At 32.6% G+C, this 21,522-nt stretch overlaps 1 protein-coding gene across 2 annotated transcripts in view; it reads left to right on the forward strand.

Moving 5' to 3' along the window:
- The first annotated feature begins 2,462 nt into the window (after positions 1-2,462).
- LOC118181224 (uncharacterized) overlaps positions 2,463-21,522 on the forward strand; it is a 162,363-nt gene continuing 143,303 nt past the window's right edge. For both annotated transcript variants that reach the window (XM_035350310.2, XM_035350311.2), the window contains exon 1: positions 2,463-2,621. The gene's annotated coding sequence lies outside the window, so the exon portion shown is untranslated. The remainder of the gene's footprint in view (positions 2,622-21,522) is intronic.

A 21,522-nucleotide genomic window follows, 5' to 3' on the forward strand; every position in this document is an offset into this window, starting at 1 on the left:
ATCGCAAAATATTTAAAAACAGCATACCTTTAGAATTCCGATAGACAGTCTCGCGCGCTGGAGATAAAAATATTTTCTTCGAACAATGTTGCCGCTTGAGTTTGTTAATGAATATGACGTAAATAATTAAGAGTGTTACTTTCTCTACAGAATATGTCGGAAGACCTCAACTATGCTCATATTCCTTAACTACGGGTTAAACATTTATAAAAGTCCCTTTCTTTCCTTCTTTCTAAATAGGGCCATTCTTATCAATGAACCAAAGAAACTGAAAGATTTTGGTAGCAGTCCTTCCGGTTTCACTGGCAAATGTAACCCCGCCGTCAAACATACGGCCTTTAATTGATAATCCATATGTTCTCGTGTATAGGTGGTTTTCAAAAAGTTCCTAATCGGTAAGCATAAGATCTTTCATTGAATTTCTTTACTGCTCAGGTTTTAAAAACGTTCAGTTTAAAATTAAAAACGCAATAATTCAAATCTTCATTTTACTTTTGTTGTTAATACTAGCCGCTTACACAGCCACCAAAAATGTTTATTATTATAAAAATGGAAAAACATGTAATGATATTAATGAGACTAGTTAGTGTAATTTCAAAGAAGTTTAACGATTTTATAATAAACTATAAATTATGTTTTTAATCAGTAGTTCCAGTCCAAGGTTTCTATACTTTAGGTGCTCTACAAACAACAAAATGAATTATTGCGATTACTACATAAAGCTATAATAAGTACTACAGCCCCTTTGTATAAGCATTTTTAATTATGCTCCGAATATGATTGGAACGGTGACAAATGTTTGAAACAATTTTATTCTGTTCACTGCATGAAAGGATTTTATTGTTTAATATTTCAATACGGAGAAAGAAATATACATCAGTTCAGTTTTATGTTTGTATTTTCTCATTATATTTATATAATTTTTGGTACGGATATCTATTTTTCAATCTATATGGGCAGTATTGATGTTAGCTTAACTGTCCATTGTTTCTTTTCTTCTGTTTTTATAGAAGAATTCAATGATCGACTGGAGCGATTAAACTTAATGAATACTGAAGAACGTCCGTACGAATAAATTACACGTGTTGCAGCTAGGCAAGACAATTACATCTAAAGTCTTCAGATTAAAATGTATCATCTCAAAGAAGGATTTGCCTTTACAAAAGTGTAAAAGGACATAAATATTAATAAAAGTGTTCTGAATCAATTATGTAACGCACGGAATTAATAAAATCTGTTACAAATTGGAAACAGAATTGCAGATTTTCATAAAATTAGGGATCAGAAATATTATAAATCTTCAGTTTTTGAACTGAACTATCGTTTTGGTCCAGAAAGGACTGTGATCTTTTAATGTCATTACCATTTACAATCTTAAAATTTTAGGAACATTTTATGGAGTTCTTAAAATATTTTGCAACTTTTAATTTTTCAAATACCCTTTTGAAAAACTTACCTTTTTTTCAAGTGTTTAACTTTAATGTGAAGTCTTCAGATAGCTCTTTTCTTAATCTTCATCATATTAATCCTTCCTCATTAGTGTTTTTTTTTTTTTCTGTTCATATTATTTTACTTGGGAAAAAAAAAGATGTGCAGAAGCAAACGCAGCTTTTGAAATTGAAATTCTTTTTATACACTTTAAAGATTAAGATTTAATTTCGAGTGTTTGATACTGTTTATTTAATTTATTAAAAATTACGTAAATAATTAATTACGTAAATAATTATTATTTAATTTATTAAAAAAATATTTGATTAGTAAAGTGTTTAAGTTGCTGGCTTCCGTATAGCTGCGCCCGGGCTCAAATATCAGAGAAGGCTTGGAAGTCAATACGTTTTGCACGGCCCGGGAGCACTTAAAATACTTAAAAGTTCTTTCGAAAGGCTTGTGTTAAAGAGAGAGGCTTGAAGGAACCTCGAATCCGTCTATTACAAGCCAGTGCGCGCCAATGTTTTCGAGATAAGAAAATATTTTAAATAATAAATTAGATGTTACAGTATTCGCTTTGAATTTAGGCCTGACCTTAAATTTAAATAAAAGTGAGGCTTCTATCTGTACCATATTAGTCTTATGAAAATCGGGTAAATGATATTCCGGTTAATCACTGTTCAAATATTTAATGTTCGGTTAATCGGTATTCGGACAACGGAGACCTCACTTCATTACTCTCGGCTACGGTATTGAAACAGCTACCGAAACTTAATCCTAGCTAATATTTCATCCCCACCTGGAAACAATAACACCCAGGGTGTTAAAAAAAGACTGATTTAATGCACACCTCACCATACCGTGATCTCTGCTTGTATTCTTTCCGGTGCAAAAAGGAAGGCTTACTATCGTCTGACGACAAGTGATGTTCGACTTGCCTTTCGGGTTCCTGGTGGTGGCAATGACCTTGCAGTGTTGTTGAACCAGAACCTCATGAGAGGAAGAACGCTGAATCGTTCGTCCAGAAGCGAAAGTTAACTGCGACCGGTAAGAGAGTGCAAGGTCAGTGTGAGGAGCGGATAGACGCGTTTGTAACTTTGTGCTGTGTGGTGATTGTTAGCAGACTATTCTTTGGAAAAAGTTTCTAGAAGAGGTCAGTTTTATTTGGAATTTTGGATCCCTAAACATTCAAGGTAAGTTCTGAATTGTTTTGTCGCGTACTAGGGTTCCATAATTTTAGTTATGTTGCGCAATCCTCTCAAGAAATGCTAAAATGATGAAGAATTCATTTGATACAAGAGGGATTCTAGAGCATTTTAAAATTAAGCATACTAAAAGTGCAATAAAAATGCAGCAAACTGTTTGTGAAGAGGCGTGCAACCGATATACAAAATGCACAGGATAAGAAACGTCTGGGCATAACTATTTGTAAACAATATCAGTTAGATATATTATAAATCATAACACTTTTAGTTTTATACCTGAAATATAAATAAAGTTAAAATATAGACGCACATAAGTGTGTTGTTTTCAGAGTTTCTACCATGTACACTTTAAACGCCAGCGACGAAAGGTAGATTATGTGCCCAAAGATATATTTCATTACTAGTTGTTTAGCTCTTTGTGAGGATAGTAACGTCATGCCAAACATCTTATGAAACGGAAACATCTAAAGATTTTCCAAGACATTTAGATGACATCACCCTAGTAATGAAACTTAATTAGGAAGAAAAAAAAATCTGAAATGTTTCAGATTTTAGAAGTTGCCCAAAAGGGTTTGTTAAGATTTTTTACGCTCTCTTTGAGCTCGCATTTTACCAATCAGCTGTTATACTGACTCCTGCTAACAATTTTTTGTACCTTTCAAGCTTTATTATTAAGTATCATTTTCTTGCTTTCACACATACAGATCAATACACTTACGCACATACAGTTCAACATAAAAATCACATACTTTTTAAGAACAGCATATGTTTAGAAATCTCGACGCACTGTCTTGGCAAGTCTTGGCAAATATTTTTCTATTTTTTCTTAATATTAAAGTTTTACAAAATATGAAACAAATAATAAAATGTATTGGAAATTCAAATGCTTCCAGGTGTACATGTTCGGTTGGAGAACTACGTTATTCAAAATGTGATGGCCGTAGATCCATCTTTTTTTTTTCCCACAATGCGAGGAACATACATACATTCTTGCAGATTCTTCATTATTTAATTTCTTCAATAAAAATAATACTGGGGAATAATATTTGGATGTAACAGTTTGAAAGGTGATATGTCGTTTATAACGAACCAAAGCGAAATCCCATTATGCAACTAATAGTTCATTTTGGGTATAATAGCACTATTGTTTTTTCGATCATCAAAAGTACAGCGAACTTGGAGGCGAGTTAATGTTTATTCTATCAATACGCCTGTTATGGGCATACAAAAAGGAAACAGAGAGTGAACTTTGTAATAAAACAGAAAACGTTTCAATCCGGCGAAGAGTAATGCAATGAGTTAAAAACCAAAACATTTAAAAACTAGATTTTTTTTCATTCTTACTCCATACCCATTTCTTTTGAGAGCGAAACCGGAAGAGCACGTGCTATGAAAAAATTCTTATTCGATATAAAAAAATTATTAAAGAACGTCTCCCAGTTTTTGAAAGATGTGACATTAAAAGTAAGAATTTAATTTTTGAGGTCCATCTATGAAGACCAACATAGATAGATTACATCCGGCCTTAAATTGCTTAGGTAATTCATCGCTTGCAAACTAAATCTTTTGTATTTTCAGTGCAAAGTTACGGCTACATAAGAGTTTTGTTGAATAATATTTGATGTATATCTGAACGCAAGATATTATTCCTTAACTTCATAAGTTTAAATAGCTAGTATTTGATCTAAAATTAGCATCTTCATGATAATAAATTGCAGAATTGATATCATTTGGTTTTTCATTAATTTAATGAATAATATACAGTGCGAAGTACATTTACATTTACAAATATAATATGAATGACACAATTTGAAGAAATAAAATACTAATTTTAACGATTAGCACATGTTGTGCAGTTTAAAACTATTTTAAAATTTTCATACACATGATGCAATTTAAAAGTTAAAACAACAGATTTTAAGAACGCCTGCCACAATATGGTTTATTAGTCCAAAAGGGCTTTGTCCCTACTAATGTTTTCGTTTTGCGATTTTGCGTTAGTTCATTATTGTCCGTTTCACTTTTCAAACTGTTGCCACCAAATGTTAGAGTTCTGCATTATATTTGAAGAAATTAAATAATGAAAAATCTGCATAAATATATGATGAAATATCTGCAATATTTCTCGCATTGTGATAAAGCAAGGTTACATAGAGCCATCGAATTTTGAATGACGTAATCCTACTGCAAATATAGGCATGTGGACATGTGGAAGCCCAAATTTAAAATTTAGAATTTGTTTTATGATCGACTTCATATTTTGTAAAACTTTAACGAATTTCTGATTAAAAAACTCAAGGATTTCAAAGCGAGTAGAGGCAACGTTGTACAGGAAAAAACACTTTTCTCTCCAGCGCGCGAGACTGTGTATTAGAAATTCTAAAGATATGCTCAATTTAAAATTATTTTGCGATATTGCTCTTGAACTGAATTTTTTGGCCTAAGTGATATAATATTTAATGAATAAAGGTAACAGGCAAAATGTTAAAAAAACACCCCTTTGGACGTAATTTAAAATCTGAAGCCTTTCGGACTTTTATTTATTTTTTTATTATTATTATATTTATTATATTTCGAAAAGAAAATTACTGCTTTTTTACCATGAGCGGCATTTAATAAAAACGCTTCGCGAATGAGTATCAGACAGCTCGAGAGCTGCAGTTTGTCAGTGCGTGGTATTAAACGTTATAAACGTGTTTGATAAATAATTTTTATTTATTATAGTTATTAGTGTGCGTATTGCAAACTTCATAAAAAAAATACATTATTAAAATATCAGATGTGGACACTACATGACGTCTTTGCATGGCCTGTTAAAAATCATACAAATTTCTTACAGCACTTCATTTAAACTTTTTTCCTCGAATTATTCTAACTTAAATAACCGATCCCTCGAGGCAAATTGAAAATGACATCAAAATTTTTTAAATTTTTGAAATTAAACATTCCGCTCAATTTTTATCGTACGAGGGTCAAACATCTTATAATTTGTTTTCATAACAAGTATGAGACTTCCCCAAATATAAATATAGGAACCGACAGACCGCGTTAAAAATTAGATTTCGTGATTTGCCAAAAAAAAAAAAATTTTTTTTTGTTTTTGTTTTTTTGTTTTGACATTGCCAAAACATTAATATTTTCGCCCTTTAAAACATTTCTGAATTGGAAGTATACGACTACGAGTAAAGATTGCGGAAAAAAAGGCCGGACGTTGTGTTTGGTCTTGCCGATTACAATAAAAGGGGAGGTGCACAATTAGATGTTATAGTAGTCCCATATGTAAAACATCAAACTTCTACGGTTAATCGCTTTTCTGCTTTTACGCAAAATATATACGTACGTATGTACGTAAAGTCACGAAGAAATCCTCTTTGAATTCATTTTAAATCCATCCGACAATCCGTTTTGATGGAAAGAGTCCTTTGTTCTGACCGTACAGATGCCACAAAAAGAAATCCTCAAAATGTATTCGGGAACGATTAAAATGGATATTTCAGTTGAGATAACCGATGTTTCGCGATTACAATACTTTTCTTTACTTCATACGAGGAAGTAACAAGAATATAAATCATTAAGAAATAGTTATATTATTTTTTTATTAATTCTCTTTATTTCGAGGAGTTTTATGTACTAGCTCACTATTTTATACTCAAAACAAATGTGCAGGTGTCATCTACAATGCATATTTAAACTGCTCTCTTTTAAGCATTAGCCATCTTTAAGCTTCTTTAAGATGGCTAGTGCTAACTTTTGTTCTCTCAGATAAGCAGTGAGATCTCTCAGAAATAGCGATCTGCCATCCGATTTGTAAAATGCATTAATAGAAAAATTGTGCTGCGCTGGTTTAACGTAACATAGACAAATGATGAAAATGAAAAGAGTAGGCTAATGGTTTCCGATTGAGGGTGAGTTCTAAGAAGGAATAATATCTCATCTTAAGGAAAAAGAGGTTTCTCTACTTCAGACAGACAGCAAGAAACTGAACAAAATATTCGCTGCAAGACCTATTACGGCGGGAAAATGCGAAAAATAATTAATGTTGGCATCATGTCCTTTCCACTTTAGGTTACTGAATGTTACTTAGGCTTTCCTTATTTATTAAATATAACAATTTCTGTCTTGATAAGTGCCTAAGTATATGCCATTTATTCAAGCGAAATAAATTCAAGCGATTGCTGCTCGTGAGCGTAAATGTACAGGTTATCAAAATAAAAGTAAACCGAACGTTACCGTCAAAAACACTAGTCCCCAGCGACCTACAGATGGAAAGGAAATATACGTAGAGTTCTTTCTTAGTGAAACTAGTTTGTATTTACGTTACGCATGCCTCTGTGGTGTATTTGGAATCTTACTCGACGCGTATTCGAGAGGACTAAGGTTCAAATCCCGGCGAGGGTATTGCACATTTTTGCCCGCTTAGGTGTAGTGGTTAGTGACCCTGATTGCCGTAGCGATGGGCCCGGATTCGAATCCCGGAGAAGCCATGGTTGTAATTATCCATCCTTCATAGGAAGCAGCGGTGGCCATATTAGGTACTTCCATAATGAAATCGCCGCCACCTCCGGCCCTTGTGCTGGCGCAAGGCTAAAAGCTATTAAATAAAGCGCCCGACTATTTGAAAAAATAAAATCTGATGCTTACACAACATGACTTCATTGTACGGAATATTAAATTATACGCTTTTTTTTCTTGCATTTTGTTTAAACTTATTGGATTGAATCAAATCTACTTCGCCGACAACGCATAAACAACAACAGAATAAATGTATTCTTTAAAATTCACTCTATTTGTTTACCATAGCGACACTCTGGCGCTAGGTTCACTTAACAGTATTATATTTCGTTCATATTATAACTCAGAATGCACAAAATTTATATCATTTAAAGAATTATCTAATCGTTGCCACATGTTCTATTCAAATACTATAATAAAGCTAGAACGAAGTATAAAAGAAATTAAGCAAACAAAACAAAACAAAAAAAAGAAACAGTTTTTCACAGACGATTGAGTATTTCTCATTCAATTAATTCATTTCTCACTTCGCGACAAGGCAAAAATACATAAAAACTCAAAATATCTGTATTAAAAATTACGAAGTAAATCTTAAACACTTATTTCCTCGAAAAAAATCCAGAAAGGATTAAGCATGATTCAATTCGCAATAATAAATGAAAGCATTATCTTTGTTGTTACGAAGCTTAGTTTCTTCTGGAACTTGAAATTTCCATCCAATATTTCACCTATATTCAATTTTAGTTCATTAAATGTGGCCAAAAATTGATCAGAAATCAATAACGCGAACAGACATTTTTTTATATGTATAGATTTTGTAAAACTTGCGAATTTTTTTATTTTGATTTCGAAATAAAGAATTTTGATCTCCAACGCGCGAGACTGTTGCCACTCGTAAAAATGAGGACGTAAATTATCGTTATTCCGCTTTTTTAATCAATATCTCTGATATTAGCTTCTTTTATTTGCCTAAAATCGGACGTCGACTTTTTCCAGGACCTGGAAAAGAACTGTAGAAAGTTTGGTGACAATAGCTATAGTAGTGACTGAATTATTAGCGAACAAACACACAGATTCTTCTTTATATAATATATAGATAAGCTATTTAATGGATACTATTTAATTTATAATATATAACACGGATAATGTTATGAAATATTTACGGTATTAATTGTGGATAGCAAAACGTATTGCTAGCGCCATAGATGATGCATCTAGGGTATAAAATTATTTAGTTTCTTACTTTTGCTTTGACTATTGTTCATTCATTTCTCTAAGTGCATTTCGTCGTTGTACTCTTTTTAGCTCCCTTATAACTAGGAGGTAATATGAAAGAAAATCTCAAAAATTATTAAACTTGTAATTGTAACTTATTTAGGGCAGTATATCATTTAAATATTTCAAAATAAACGTTAAGAAATTCTAGCGCGTTCTGCAACAAAAACGCTGAACCAAGGTTGAGATATACGATTTTTTCGAAAACGAATTAAAATACCTGTTTAGCGTAGTTAAACATTAAAATTATGTAACATCTAGTAGATGAAGAGTTGAAGGTAATGCAGAGCGGTCTAATGTGCAACTAAAGGCCAAAAAACAGAAAAAAGTTGCTGGGTTTTCTTTTTTTGGTTGCGTTAGGTCTAACGATCCCCAAGAGCACTTTTTTCTTTGTCAGGTTAACTCCTTCATTCGTCCTTCATTCCATTTTCTATTTTTTTCTGTTTCATTTAGGGGTCATGCATTCGGTGAAACGTGAAACTGTGCAAAAGCAAATCAATCCACTTGCCTTCTTTACACTTTCTGCTGAGGAAGAATCTTGCAATATTTTTATGATTGCGTGGAAAACGTACTTAAAAATACAGGGTCCATTCGCTAAGATGGTACCATAAGATTTTTTCTTCTGTGGAGGCAATCATTTTAAAGAAATGCTTAATAGAAATGTCTGTGTATTTTCCCAGATTTACTGCTCGCTCTAAGCGATGATAGCCTCGAAAGGATTGATTGTATTATATTTTGTGATGAAAAATTCTTGGAATAGTATTTAGATTACATGGTGCGAAAGGAAATAGTATTTTTACGCAGTGCATTTGGTACTGGTCTGTATATAGTATATTTACTCGTAGTTTTTCTCCTAGTGAACCTTTAAAATAGTTTTTCACAATTACCACAGGTATAATGCTCAAAAACCCAGTCTTCGTGTCTCAGGAAATTTTTGAAACATTATTCAGGTAGTATGCAATCCTTGTATAAAAAAAAACCTTTATCTTGAAAATACACGAAATATTTTTTCTATCATACCAGATAGTTTCGTATGAAGTCCATAAACGAAGTCGGCTTTCTTGTCCTAAAACGTTCTTGAACTTTTTCCCACACAGAAAGAATGCTTCATTAAAAATAATTTGTCGCAAGGAAATCTTTGAAACATTTTACATAACACAGAGCTCTGCAAAAAGATCGCGTAGATACCTGCTTACTTGCCATGCCTTAAAATACGCTGTGTAACAGTGAAATTGCAATACCAAAAAGAATATTACAAAAGGAAAAGGACAAGATGTTTTAAACTCACTAAGATCGACACTTTAATCATACACAAATGATTAAAAATTAAAAATGGAGTATTCTAAGTCATTTCAATATATTTAGTGTGGGATAGAAACTCCACCTGCGAAAATAACACGAATGTATATAGACGTGCTATCAGTGAGGTTATTTATCATTGTCTGAGAATGCTTCGTCTTGTTGCTAGCACTCAGGTTTTTTTTTTTTTTTTTTTTTTTTTTTTTTTTTGCAGTAACTGACCAATAAAGTCCTATATATGTAACATGGAAAATGAATTGGTATCAAATTATTCAAAATAAATTTCTTCCTGTCATGGAAATGCACAATCTTAACCGCAATTCTTTGCTCTACCAGGATATTGAAATAGAAATGATGGAATATTACTTGATCCGCCTAAATGTGAGCTATCGAGACAAAGCAGTGCTCGTGAGCTAATAAATTATTCGCAGTTTTTTATTATGAAAGAAGATTGTTATGCAAGACCATTAGCAGAAGTTATGAAAAATTTTAAGCGCCGTTTTTCCCTTAAATGTGAGAAATTTGTGCAAATATCGCAAATTTCCGTTCGTTTTTATTTTATGCATAATATATTTTAATACTTTTATGTTTATCTGAGATTTATTAATTTTTTTCACCTACTATTTAATCAATGCTCTTTTATTTGCTTATCTATTTAATGAAGATTTCACTCTCTATCTCATTATTAATTCATTAGACTTTCACTCGGAGAACGAGACAAATTAGCGAAATGGGTACAACGTGAACGAAACAGAGTTAAAATCAAGCTACGTTTGCTGAGGTGTAGACTTGGGAGGATAACACTTTGCCGTAGGTTCCCCTGTGGTTATCTGGGATTTTCTTTTTGCAAGGAGTTTAGGCTACTTTTGTAGTTCATTTTTATTCTTATTCTCGTGTTTCATATCTGTCAATATACTTTGAGCTGTTAGTGTATCAGGAAGGAAGAGGGGACAACATATCATGCATTAAATCGCCTCATTTTATTTTCCAAGAGAAATAAACTTATGAAGGTAAATTCTAAAATCTTCTTGATGACGCTGGACACGTAGTATCCAGACTAGTCTTCCCACGATACTCATTACCGAAGAAGATAATCCTCCATTCTAATTCCCATTTTCACACAAGCATAGTCTTTAAGAATAATGGGTTGATATCAATGAAACACTTGTCACTTTTCTTCTTGAGTGTAATTTGTAATCCCACAAATGCTCATTAGTTGGTTTGTGCTGAAAGTGCTTGAACATATTAAACTTAGTATCTGACGTTAACATTCATTCTCAATAGAATAAGGATCACTAAACACTACTAGCTGTTTTTCTGATCCAAAGATCTAACCGAGGAAGTTGTTCGTCTCTTGCGGTCTTTTGCTTTCATTCGAGTTCATAGTCGTTCTTGCAACTGTTGGGATACACTTTACTGTGTATGAACAATGTTAATGTTCAGCCTACCCAGGAGAGAAAGTTCTTTTGTGTTCTCTATTCTCTTATTATTGCAAATTAAAAAAGACGATGTCTTATAGACAGACTTTCAAACGCGCAGTAGTTCCAGTGGGAGCTGAGAGGGGAGTGGAAGTGCATTCCTTTTGTCCGTCATTTTAATGCATCGCACTATCTTATGAACACAGATAGTGCGAAGAAGAATCTCAATATTAAAATTGCAACACCAAGAAAGAAAACCGTCAGTTATGCAAACTATGAGAATCGAAGGTATACCTACAGTATGCAAATATTTTAAGCGCCTAAGCTAAATCAGCGGTATATGGGAGAGGCTTAAACGGTATAAAAGCCTGTTCGAATGAAAATCTTTTCTGCCACATAAGATTTTAGAAATCGAATAATGTCATGTAATAACATACTTTGAATTGAACTTATCATCTCACCACTTCCTCTGCAACAGACCCATCGATATGAAGAATGTCGTCAGACATAAGCAAAGAGATACATTCGTCGGGCTTAAATGTAACTTGGATCATTACTTCGCCAGACAGCCTCGTCGCTTCTTCTTTTCTAACCTCCAGAATATGGCAAAAATCAAAACAGAAGATTTATGACCTAATTAGTTACGTTTTCTCCAGAGAGAAGTTGTATTGGTATCATATGTAAAGTTCACTTAAGTAAAAATATTTTGCAGTGAGGATACCCTTGAAGTATGTTTTACATCGCATCTATACAAAGATGATACAGAGACACTGCATTATTGTCTCCGAGAATCCTTTGATTTATTTCTTGCACAGATAAGCTTTCAATATAAAATTCGAATCGGATATCGATATAAGAAATTTTATTTACATATATTAAGATCAAATAAAATAAAGACAATCTTTTTCATTTATGTATCTTATTAAATAATTTTTATGATAAAATTCTTTATAAATAACTTGAAACTCATATATAAGCTAACCCTCAAACTTGACTAATAAAATATTTATTAAACATTCTCGGTTTATACACACACGCATATATATGTATATATATATGGTAATCGTTTTCCCCCTCTTGTTGTGCAAATTACCGTAAGAAGTCATCAAAACATTTTAAGGGTTGCCAGAAGAAAAGAAATATTAGTTTTTATGAGGAGATTTTTGAGCAACCTAAAACTGAAACGGGAACAAAATATTGTTGAGTTTGGATTCCGTGACACATGATATTTTTGATCAAGAGCGTACTGCCATTTTAAAATATTTCAAGGGGTCTCGAATACAAGGCATACTACTTTCATGCAAGGACTCGATGAAGTATGAAGCTTCAGAACACATTTTTATGCAGGAACTACTCAAAACAGTAAGAGAGTTCCTCGTGGACAAAATATGATGGATGAAACTTGGCACTCAGTAAAAAAATAAGTTGTTTTCATTTTTAGCAATATAAAGCTGACTTTAGAGATCAATTTTAAATTCGGATGTGCACATATTTAGGTGTATGACTACGTGTATTCAAAATCTGATAGCTTTAGGAGGAAATTAATTCGCATTGTGAACTCACAGATTATCCATTTTGTATTAGCAAAGGTAATAATTCCTTTCATACTCTATATACCCCTATTTAAAATCATGCAAGATAGTTTAAGTTTCTCATTTTTGGTCGCGCATTTGAGTCTTTGATTTTATGACAGAATTTTCGGCTTTATCGATGGACTTATATTTGACTGTACTATATGGCCATTTAAAAAACTTAAATATTTCAAGTACTTTAGAAGGGGGGATTCAGTTTATAATAGGTTCATGTTATAGCTTTTAGCAGTGTTTGCCACAGTATTGTATCAAATGAAATTGTTTCTAATACTAATACTATAGTTTCAATATAAACGAATGCACGAAACAATACGAAATGAGCCACTAAGTAAAGCAAAATTTTGATTTGCGCAAATTTTAAGAGCTATTAGCTTCAGCATTGTTTGAAGCAGTTTAGCTCTTGGAGATAAGCATGTCGCTTCTGGCACTGGTGAACAACAAGAGACAGTGTTTTGAAATTAAAGAGAAAGTTTGAAAAGTGCTTCTAGGGGGATGTTGATTTAGAAAAAACCATAAATCAGAGGTTTTCAGAGTGATCGATATAGATACCCAGGGGTCGATATGACGCTAAGAAGGTTCGATTCGAGCTCTTTGGTTAATAAGGAAATTAAAAAAATAATGGGTTATAACACCCTTTTTAATAGAAATTATAATGTAGTTTATGAGAAGAATTTATCATCAGTTGATACTGAAGCTAAGACGCCCTTTAAAAACGTTATCTTAAGTTACTTTTAGACAAGCATAATTTTTGTGCAAAATTTATCCCAAACTTTCTGAAGTGGCGCTTCCAGTTTTGCTTGCATTTTCGAGCGCGTATATTGTTAAAGCTGGTTTTCGATATGTTAATTCCATTTTAACAGAACTGCGAAATATGTTAGACATATAAATTCATAAATATTTAAAGCTGAAACTCGCTAATCGTAAATCAAACATTATGAAACTTTTCAAGAATTACCATTCACATCCGTCAAATTAACAGTGTCTAGTATAACGCATATGATTAGAAAGAAATACATTGGATATCTATTATTTATCAAATAATAAGCATGTAAAGTTATAAGTTATTTTCTCCTTCCTACACCAGCATGCCTTCGTGTGTAACGGTAGCACACTCAGCCGGCTCTTATTCGAGAGGCCCATCGAAGGGATTTCTTAAGTTTCCTGACTTCAAAAATTTCTTTAAGACTGGACACTGTCACCCGAACTAAAAAGTAGTGGACAATAATTCGTCACCACCAGGATTTGGCGATTGGGTCCCTTCCCCAGTCGCCGTTTAGAAGGGGATTATATACGTTTTTCTCCTTACTTGCAGCATGTGTAAAGGCTGCACGTTTGGGCATATTCGAGAGGTCCAGATTCGATTCTCGGCGAGGGCATTGCTTATTTCTCACGTATCCTTCTACAAAAATTACTAATGACTCTACAATGTATACTATCTCTAAAAATCGCATTAACATCACGGTCGTTCACTTACAGTTATGTCATAGTAAAAGTGTCGATGAAAAATTGAGATTCTTTGAGAAGTCGATTGTCAAAAATCCTTTGAAATTTCTGGTGTTTACTGACGTTTATGATTAATTTGTGTAGATTTAATTTACGGAATAAATTTTTGTGCTAATTGACACAAGTGCGTTTAATTTTTTGCATGCATTGCTGTTGCGATGATGGTATTTATAGAAAAGATTTTGCATTTAATATTATCTTAAAGGTTTCATGTAAATGAATTTATGAAATAAATGATTGTATTTAATTCAGTGTAGTACTTCTAAATTTTTCTTCTGAAATGTCTGATAACGTAGAAAATTTTTTACTATTGCATAATTAATGATTTTTTCATAATTTTCTAATCCGACACAGTTCTAATATTTCGTTGCGTTTTAAATGAAGACATATTACGTAAATTCTGTCTTCATTTAAACTTTTAAAATGCATGTGTTGAATCTTTGAAATGTTATTATTTCGCTTTCATGAGTTTCTTTCTAAAATTAAAAATGAAGCTCTTACTTAGTCTATTCAGTTTTCCTAAACATAAATATAGGAACAGTAGGAGCTAGATTTTATATTTTATTATTTTATATGTTTAGTTAAAAAATACGAAGACATGAATACATTTAAAATATTTATGTAAATGGAAGTGTGTGCCTGCGACCAGCGGTTTCGAAAATAAAATAAAGATAAAGTCTTTTGTGGATACGGTGTAAATTTTATTGACTGTCTGTTAGGAACAAATACTTTGTAAATGATCAGTTTCAAATAAAAAAGTACCAATGGTCTTTATTCAAGATTTTTGAAACCGATGCTTCTACAGCCAAGGCGAACCTTCTGTAATCTAGGGAAATGACTGCAGCTTTGTGTTAGGATCACAAAGTACCAAGTTTTCTTTTCAGCTAAAATTTATTTGAAAAAAAAAAATCAAAATGAATTCTCGCTTTACAGTAAAATTTCATCTGTGTTCTTAATTCTGCTTTTTAATCCACGAAAACACTAGATCAAAGCTAACTATTAAAAATGTATCCACAAGCAAGGCTGATTTACGGAAAGTGAGTTGGGATACCATATCAATAAATGCTGCCAAACATCGTTCAACACGTTTGCAGGAATTTATTAAAAATATAATCCTGATACACTGTGGGTCATTCCGTATATATGTAACTCTGCTTAAGAAACTGACAAAACATAAGCTATCGGAATTTATCTAATTTTAATGTTGATCTGATCCCCGACGTTTTTTCTAAAAAATAGTTATTCTTCCAAATGAGAATATAACGATTGTCTGCCGTTCAGTTTCTTCAACAGAGGTTGATGCTTTAGATTCAATAATAACCTCTAACTGCCAGCAGGTATGACTACCATGAAGACTATTATCACCATATTATTGTTATCAGAGTAGCGCGTCCTAAAAGTATACTGGTCCGGGACGCTATTTTTCTTACTTGTATTACAGGTTAACCGAATGATGTTACCCTAAGATGCAACTAGGGTGCTCATTTCTTTAATGGTTTAAATGGAAATGGGCATTCACGTGTGTATATAGAAGAGAAACGTGTAAGTAGGGATGAGATCAGCATTGGCAAGTTCCTTACACCGCAGAAAAAATAGCTGGAAGAAGTAGGTATCTTCTTTTTAAGTGGTGAAATTAATTTTTGAACTTAATTCATGTTTATATTTCTGTATGTATGATCATCTATGTGTAATACTATTATTTTTCAAACTTAAATATTTTTACTTTCTTTATATGTATTTTAACTAGCCTCAGACATAGTAAAGTAAAAACTCTTTCGGTACTAAAAATGTTAGTTTTAAGGATTTCTTTCTGCATGTAACGTAAATAATGACTATTTTCTCATGCATGAAAGTAGACATAGCCGTAATTACAGCAGGAAGAAAGGTAATTAGGTGAAATTCGAGTAGCCAGTGCATAAAAAAACATAATGGTATAAATACAGTAAATTGGGAAAAATACTAAACTAAGAGGTATTCTGTGTTAGACATAGTGAGAAATATTTCTGTATGAGTGGATGAAATGGTGAATACGGTCCTAGAATTACGGATGAAAACTGTTAATATGTTCTAATTCATCAGGTGTGAAAATATATCAAGCTGGCTTTTAGGTAAACTAGGTTTGGTTAAAATAAATAAGTTTTTTAATCAAGGTTAAAAATGTGAATGATATAATAATGATGGAATGTACTAGAATTAGTAATGGTAAGAGTATTTTAGAATGAAAAATTGTTGACCAAGTAAACTGAAATATAACTAAAATGGAGACCAAATAGGGATTCGAGTGAATAATAATTTACATCCCTAAAACTAAATTTAAAAATCTTGGTATGTTTAAAACGTTTAAACATGTGAAAAATCATGCAAAATTAAGTGAAACGCCAAAATAATTAAATAATATGATGAATGGGAAACGTGCATTTGAATAATTGCGCTTGTAAAATATAATAAATAAGTTAAAAATTACAATATATTGAAAATTACGAACGTCAAAACGTACTAAAGAAGTTAAAAATTACATTTGAAACTACATAAAGGCCATGTATATGGTGAGAAAAATGAAAACAATAATTTAAAATTAAAAGTATGGAGGAAATTACAATAAAAGGCATAAAAAATCCATGTAAAATTACGGTATGTAAATAAAATCAATATGGCAACGATAACGGAAAACGCTATTATAATCCTAACATCTCTACATATAATGAAAGAAAGAGTCTGTGTGTGCGTGCCTTTCGTTTGCGCTGCGCGTAAGCTAATAGACCCACGGCTACGAAATTTGGTACATGAGTGCATCTGGACAAGAGCCAGTGCACCTCGAAGCGATTTTTTCGAAATTCGAATTAGAATTTTTTTACTATCCTTTTTAGAAGTTCTTTCTCACAAAGAAAAACATATTCTTGCCGCATGTTCGTTGGATGGAGTTGAAAATAAGCGATTTGCGCAGCATGTTAAAACTCATCCGGGCGGATGATAAGCTTTGCCTGGAGTACACAAACCACCTTCACTATATGAGAAAATTCATTCCAAATTTCGAAAAAGGCTTTCTGTGGAAACGGCGCATCCGCATTCTGATATGTGCATCGAACCATATGAAGCTTGGGGGAGGAGAGAAGAACCTTTTTGCTAAAACATTTTTTTTCATTTGTTTAATTATTTATTCATTTTTAATACGGAAAAAGGATTAGTTATGACTGGAGAACTGCAAACGAAAAAATAAGACCATTGTATCTATAAGGATGGTTGTTTTGTACTTTATTATTATTTGCAATATCTATACAGTTTAATCAGTGTATCCATTTTCAGGAACTCGTAACGTTACATTACACTCTGCCATCAATTTAATAACTTTTGTGGCTTGGTAAATTGCTAGGTTTGAAAAATTTTCAAAGACTAAAAACACATAAGGGAAACGTTTTCAGTTTGTCATTCAAATTAAAACAGTATCTTGGTGAACAGACTACTTTTAATTAGTTTAATAAAAATAAATATCGATTAATTTCGCTTTAAATCCACATAGTGTGATTAATATATGTTTTTTTTAATGTGCAGGGTTTTTCATTCTTAGTACTATTAATCTATTGTAAAATTTCATTAAAAATCATGTGGTGGAATTTGCACTAATTTAATGTAGCAGTTAAAGGTTATTAGTGTACTTTACGCAGAAAACCATGTATGAGGTAACATTACCTAGGACAGAATATTTCGTGTTGTAAAGCAAACGGCATATTTTGATCGCTTAGTTCAAGCCTTGAAATGTGACACTTCTAGCCTAATGTATTTGAGCGAGGAAGTCTGTGTTCGTTTTAGCAGAAACGAATCTCCATCGTGGTCATACTACAACTACCTTATTTGAAAAATTTCTCACTTACCAACTGTGTTATTCCGTGTTTCCAAGATGGTTTATGGGGCAGCTTCCTTCGCAAATTTAAACTATCCCAAACGTCTGGGCAGCCAATCTATGAAGAACTACCAAATGAGGCCTTCTCAGTATCTTCAGGAGTAATCGAATCATTGCAGCAAGTGTGCGTGTTCTGATAGATCTCGGATATGGCTAAGTAATATTTCTTTACGTTTTATACACAACTGCCTCTACGATCTGGATAGGAGTACAGCGAGACAAGGATAGCTGGATAGGAGTACAGCGAGACAAGGATAGCTGGATAGGAGTACAGCGGTTCGCGAAGTTGATTCGTTTCTGAAAGCCGTTCGCGAGCCGAAATGTTCGTTAGCCGAAACAATATTTTTCATGGGAATTAATGTAAAATAGATTATCTTGTTTCTGGGCCAACGATGATTACTTATTTAAATTTTACTACGGTACTTTGTGCACAAGTTCGTAAACTCAAACCAAAGGAAATCATTAAATATAAAACATAAGAAAATAAATAATTTGAACCCAACATTAAACAGTTAAAACAGACAACAACTTAATTTTATTTTATTGTACCTGCACAAAGAAGAGTGGAGGGTATACATGGACGATGATGAAGAATCCTTTATTATTTTGATGCGAAATTCCCTTCCATAAGAACATCAGGTAACTGTCTTTAGGAAGTAACTTTTCCTGTCCTTAAGCACCACTCGACTCTGCTTGATATTTATAGGGCCTCTGTTTCCCTCAAAATTAAGGTATAAGGACTTAAGGTATAATTTTTAAAATATATATATTCCCTAAACGGTAACTTCTTATATGTTAGTTTATATTTTAGTAACTTAAAGCTTTTTAGTGTAGCTATTTAATATAGCTTTTAAACTAACATATACGATACATCTCATACGTCAGTTTCCATTTTACAACTCAAGGTATAGTTTTTTACGCTCTTGATATTGTATTCCTGTCCGATATAACGTATACGATAATGATTTATAAAAAATATGATCATTTTAATAAATGTTTACAGCATTATTATCATCAATAAAAGATCTTTTGGCACTACATATTACAAACATCGGTATAGGATAATCGTTTGTTTATCTCCAATAGAATTTGCTATGTTTATTTTAAGCTGAATGAATCTTAATAGAATCCAAATTGTATGGATATTTTAATCATGCACACGACTTAAAAGTGTTGTTGTTATACGAGACTTTGAGTGTTTCTCAAAAAAGCAGAATAGCAAATACTAGCTTCTAGAGTGTCACTGTTACCACACAATGTTTCACAGTGGTATTGGAACGCAGCGACGCCAAAACATTTCGGGAAAAGTGTGCTACAAATATTTCTAACCGTCAAAATTTATTTGGCTCAGCTGTTAATTTTTTTTTTTTTTTTTTTTTTTTTTTTTTTTTTTTTACAGTGCAAGTTTAAGTTTGTCTTACCCTTCAACATATTTTATAGCAAATTTTTTTCCTTTCATAGCATAATAAATATGTTTAAGTTTTTTCCCTTAAGTTTCGTGACCTCTTGTACCACTAACCTTGGGGCACCAGCATTATTGAAAAATAACTACTTTAGAGCATAAATAGTCGCATTTGACCTTGACTTTGAAGAAAACATCCTTCTAAATTGCATTCGCCGTATTATCACAAAGGGCAAACTACAACATCTCATTATCAAAACAAAACAAAACAAAAAAAAAAGTAATAGTAATAAAATAGGAGGGGAATGGAGGTAAAGAAAGATAAAAAAAAGATAAAGGGGGAAACGTAGCTCGAAAGGGGGGAATTTTGCACTTCATTTGTGCCACTATATAGTTAGAGTTCTAATCCAAATGGCAGAAAAATATACCTGATGGGGGAAAAAGTTGTGTTGATTGCTGCTGTAATGATGTGTTTATTTCTTAGAAAAGGGTTAGGTTCTTCTCCCTCCACCCTGCGTGTTTATTGTTGCAGACGATAAAAATACCTTCAGTAAAATATTTCCAAAAGAATTTTAACAACTGCGTCAGGATACAGTTATCATCCTAGTGACATCCACATCATGCAGTTATGACATGTCGAGTGTTGCCATTCCGTGAAACATAAGATCTTTATTTATCATCCTTCACAAATAATTAATTCTCCGAACCTGCCATTTTTGAAAGTATAATACTTTTAATTTATCTTTCCAACCTAACGTTGGTTCTGAACAATTTACATGCAATAAACCTTTCCTTGATAATTTAAACTTTTTTATTTTACATTTTGATATTATACCTAATATATGTACTCAGTGCTTCTACGAGGTTTCAGAACTAATTTTCTTAATAAATTCCGAGAACCTTATAAGGTATTTCTCCCGCCTTCCTAGCGTGCCTTCATGGTGTAGTGGTTCTGCACGCTGGGCAGGTATTTCAGAGGTCCGTGGTTCGATTCCCGGCGAAGGCGTTTGCTCATTTTTCATCTTGCCTGCTTCCAAAAATATACCTAATGTCTCTACAACCAACCAAAAGATAATTGACAGTATTTATCAAAATGGCATCTCGAACTGCTTTTCCTAAAATTATCGTCTGCTTAGGGATAGAATGTTCTATGCAGCTAATCGCTTGCTTTAATCCAGTAAGCATCGTTTATCATGGATTCAAGAGCTGAGTAAAGAACGGCTCTAAAGCTTTGATATGAAGCAAAGAAAACAGCAACGAAGATGTTTGTAAAAAATGTTCTTGTCCTCCCAAAAAGATTTTTTTGTCCCTCAAAAGTTTAAGTAAAAAAATTACATTAATAATTTTATTATTTATTTTTTTATTCGATGCTTATGGACGGGAAAATTTTGATGATGAACCCAGTCATTTTCGGTGTAATCTCGAAGGTATGAGAACATCGAAAAAATTCGGCTGATGTACCGAAAAATCCCCACCTCTGTCTTGGATTTTGTTAGCTGATAAACTTATTATCTGCAAATTCATTCCTCAAAAACTGTGAAAGATCTTGAAAAAACAAAGAAATGTTGCCATTTCTTGCTGCATGACAGTGTGCTAGCAAAATTAAAGAATTCTCAACCAAACTGCTTATCCACCAGACTTGCTGCTTGCAAATTCTTTCTGTTCCCCTAAGTGAATTACCTCATTACTTTAATAGCATTCGATGGCTTGAAATGCCCTTAACTTTTACGTGGGGAAAGATCCAATGAATGAATCCAAAGAGAAGGTTTCTGCATCTACTGCAAATCCACTGCAGCGCCGTGAAAGAATATAATTCAGAAGGTAAATGATTTTAGATAAATTAACTTTTTAAATGATTAACTTAATGTTTAATTCAGTAACTTACTTTAATAATATGAAAGTTGAATGAAAGATCTTGTGCACTTCCGATTAGCAAAAATGTTGATTTGTGATGGACGCGGAATTTTATTCAAACTGAAGAAAAGTGTCT

The sequence above is a fragment of the Stegodyphus dumicola genome, chromosome 4, assembly GCF_044657685.1.
Source record: "Stegodyphus dumicola isolate Sdum_Otavi_A_Nest chromosome 4, ASM4465768v1".
Lineage (NCBI taxonomy): Eukaryota > Metazoa > Arthropoda > Arachnida > Araneae > Eresidae > Stegodyphus > Stegodyphus dumicola.